A 4,374-nucleotide genomic window follows, 5' to 3' on the forward strand; every position below is an offset into this window, starting at 1 on the left:
CATCGATATGACGTCAACTAGATGTTACATTGACGTCATATATAAGACCATTACTAATTAATTATTTTTTATTATTATTTGTGTATTATTATTTGATGTATCATTTTATACTTTAATATTCGATGAAAAACAAGGATAAAATGATATGTCATGCACATTACACTTACGGAAATGATACATATACTAATACATACACTAATACATACACTATCATATAAACACATAAACCATCTGATTTCAATATTTCCATTGAACAGATATATCACAATTATACAGACATTGACATACAGATTCGTGGGTCATCGAAGTACAGCAGTTCCCGTACGATTGTCAAGGTTAAGCATGCGAGGTCGTGGTACAACTTCGGATGGGTGACCGTTTGGGATGCATCATGAAAAAAAATTAATTCTCGAATTTAGAGAAAATTTTTTTTTCAGTAATTAGGAAAAACTGACCGGTATTTTACTTCAATTTCTACACGAAGCATATACGAATTTACTACTGCATTATTGCACTAGTAGTGACACTAATAGTACTTTTTAGTCATATTTACGTCTCCCTGACGTAATAAAATAACGTCAATAAGATGTGACATAATCACGTGATATATACGTCAGAATAACGTTACTTTTATGTCATAATTGACGTTATTTGTACCAAAAATTCACGTCATTATCACGTGACCTTGCTAGCTGAGATATACCATTATCACTTCGGCGCAAAGTTTTTGACCTGTTTCACGCATCCGCTCACCCTAGCGCAAAAATAACGGATCGAACCATCCGCCAAAAATATGTGTGGCCACATATGCATCGAGATATAGCCCGTTGGGCTAAAAATTGTTTAGAATTGTTGAGGATGTTTAATGCGTGTCCGCCTTCCTCTCCTACATTCCAGTGGAGCACGCGAGATTGACGTGCTCGAGACGGCGCAATCGAGGCGGCCAATGAGCGCGCCCCTTCTTGCGCGGGTCGAGCTTTGTCCTGCGTCCGTTACCTTTTATTGTAGGTATTCTTTTTTGAGCGCCGAGACTGATACACGTCTCTCACGGTACGCGGTAAAAACGTGTGTGTTCTCTTTGATTTATAATAAAGAAACTGTGTTCTATCTCATATTCACATACAGAGTGGTGTGCATGCACTTTACTAAATCTCCCCGTATACGAATTCCTATTTCTGCAAGAAAAGTATCAACAGGTTATGGGCCCAGGCCCGCTGACTGCGCAGAATTTGTGTGCAAAGTGGTGCGAAGCAGGGATACGGGAGAACCGTGAGACGCGAGAAGCGTGAGATGTAAGGTGCGAAATCGTAACACGCGAGAAGCGTAGTATACGAGCCAAAAAAGGGGCGGTGGACATTTTGTTACCGGGTAGCTGCACGTGGTCGCGAGTGAAATCCATAATGGCTGAGGCAATCTCAACGCGAAACATCACGAAATTTAATGGAGAGGACTTTCAAGGGTGGAAGTTCCAAATGCGCATGTTAATCGTGGCCCATCGAATATGGGATATTGTCGAGGGAACGAAAGTCAAGCCAGCGCAGGCAGGAGAAGCTCAGGAAACGTGGCAAGCGGAGAACGCAAAAGCGATGTTTCTGCTATCATCGACGCTTGAGCCGGAACATCTACGTCCGTTGCTCACAAGCGGGACGGCGAGTGAGATGTGGAAACAACTATCTTCCGTGCATGAACAAAAATCGGCGTCGAACAGACTGCTGCTGCTGCTGACGCGGTTCTACGAGTGTCGCATGTCAGTGGATGATTCAATAGTGCAGCATATAGCCAAAATCCAGAACATGGCAGCACAGCTAGTTGATGTGGGAGAGCAAGTCTCAGAGGCAATGATAATGGCGAAGGTGCTCGGAAGTCTGTCGCAGAAATATGCGAGCTTCCAGACGGCATGGGACAATATGTCGCCTGACATGCAAACGATGGGAAATCTGCAGGAAAGGCTGCTTCGAGAAGAAGCCCGCATATCGTCGAATGACGAAGCTCCGGGAGCGTTCGCGGCGACAAAGAAAACAGATGCAAAAAAGCCTGGTAAGTCAACTGTGAAAGTGAAAAAAACACAGACTAATGTGAAAGACAGTTCAAAAGACAAAGATTCTGATAAAGTGCGGTGCTACCGGTGTCAGAAGCTTGGACATTACGCACGGGAGTGCAGAGGCAAATGGCGGGAGAAAGAAAACCGTGATGCGAGTGGTTCAAGCGATTGCGCGTTCATATAGTCGAGAGTGCAGGTAAAGAAGGACATCTCGAGATACCGACTGACATTGCAGATCTGGTGCTAAAGGCAGGTAAAAGTGATATCTGGCTTACCGATAGTGGCGCATCCCGTCATATAACTTATCGACGCGAGTGGCTACGTGAATATCGTGAACTGTCGGACGGGGGAACAGTGTCCCTCGGAAATGATAAACAATGTCGAGTGATCGGTGAAGGAACGGTCGAGGTCGAAAAATACATCGATGGCACGTGGCGAACGTCGCGAATTGAAAAGGTGCTACATGTCCCGGATATGAAAAAGAATTTGTTCTCCGTCGGTGTCTGTACGTCTAAAGGTCTTGGAGTGTATTTCAGCGGAAAGCAGGTTCAAATTGAAAAGGACGGAACGACCATAGGATACGGAGTGAAGCAAGAAAACCAGATATATCGGATGCTGTTTCGTACAAAATGCGTGAAACAAAACAGCGAAGCAAATGTCGCGAAGACGGATTTTCAGACTTGGCATGAGAGATTTGGGCACGTGAATGCTCGCGCGATGCGAGAGCTTGTGAAAAAAGGACTGGTGAAAGGAGTCAAACTTCCAGAAACCGGAGAAATGTTCTGTGATTCGTGCCAGGTGGGCAAGTCACACCGACAGGCATTCCGGAGGGAACGAGTGCGTGAAGCAACAGAAGCCGGAGAAGTGTTTCACACTGATGTGTGCGGGCCAATGTCAGTGGAATCGTTGGAAGGTGCGCGTTTTTTCTTAACGCTCAAGGACGATGCGACTAGTTTCCGATATATTTGCTTTTTGAAACATAAAAGTGATGTGCTTGAAAAATTTCGTGCATTCGATAAGTTGGTCGAAAACAAATTTGGAAGACCGATGCGCGTGCTGCGATCCGACAACGGGCGCGAGTTTAAAAACAGTGCGATGGACAGTTATCTCAAGTCGCGCGGGATTGAGCGCGAGTACACGGCGCCGTATACGCCGGAGCAAAACGGCAAGGCCGAACGCGACAATCGAACGGTAATCGAAAGTGCGAGAACAATGCTTCATTCGGGGGAGCATCCGATGTTTCTGTGGGCAGAGGCATGCAGCACGGCGGTTTATCTGATGAATCGTATTGGGGCGTCAAGTGCACGAGATGGAGCGACTCCATATGAGAGGTGGATCGGGAGAAAGCCGAACCTGGAGCATTTAAGGATATTTGGATCCAAAGCCTTCGTCAATGTGCCCAAACAGCACGTGACAAAGCTAGGCGCCAGAGCGAAAAAGATGATACTGGTTAAATACGACAGCAACTCTTCGAATTATCGAGTCTACGATCCCGTTACAAAAAGGGTATCTATATCAAGGGATGTGGTATTCCATGAGAAAACTGGAAAGATCACATTGCCGACCGATGATGACTTGCATGAAGAAATAATACTAACTAAAAAAAAGGAAGAAGTAATTCCTGCTCGTGAAGAGCATGTGGATCTTATGGAAGAAAAGGACGACGAGGTTTTTCTACCACTCGGAAACGAAGCTGCGAATCCACGAGAAGCAACAGTACCAGAACCATGTGGCGGAATTACAATCTCGAGTCTCCGAGATAGAGGTTCGATAAAGCAGCCGTCACGGTACGAGACAAACGTTGTCGAGTGGGAAATTCCTGAAACGTTCGAGGAGGCAATGGAGAGTAAGGATTCCGTAAGTTGGTGTGAAGCAATAGAGAAAGAGCTTAAGGCGCATCATCAGAATCGAACGTGGACCCTGGTGGAAAGAAAACCTGGGATGAAGACCATTGATTCGAAATGGGTCTTTCGGACAATGAAGAACACCGACGGCGAAGTCTGCAGATTCAAGGCACGACTCTGCGCAAGAGGATTCATGCAGAAAAAAGGCGTGGATTTCTCGGAGACTTTTGCACCCGTAGTCCGATACGACTCGTTGCGAGTGTTGCTCGCAATTGTCGCAGCAAGGGACCTGGAGTTGACGCAGTTCGACGTGCAGACGGCGTTCCTGTACGGAGAGCTCGACGAGGAAATCTTCATGGAAGTGCCTAACGGGTTGTACATCGGTGGAAGTGTCGTGAAGGATCCCGTGTGTCGTCTTGAAAAATCGCTTTACGGGTTGAAACAGGCACCGAGGTGCTGGAATCGCGAATTCAGTGTTTTCTTGAAAGA

This window comes from Cyphomyrmex costatus, unplaced genomic scaffold (assembly GCF_001594065.2).
Source record: "Cyphomyrmex costatus isolate MS0001 unplaced genomic scaffold, Ccosl1.0 scaffold188, whole genome shotgun sequence".
NCBI classification, from domain to species: domain Eukaryota; kingdom Metazoa; phylum Arthropoda; class Insecta; order Hymenoptera; family Formicidae; genus Cyphomyrmex; species Cyphomyrmex costatus.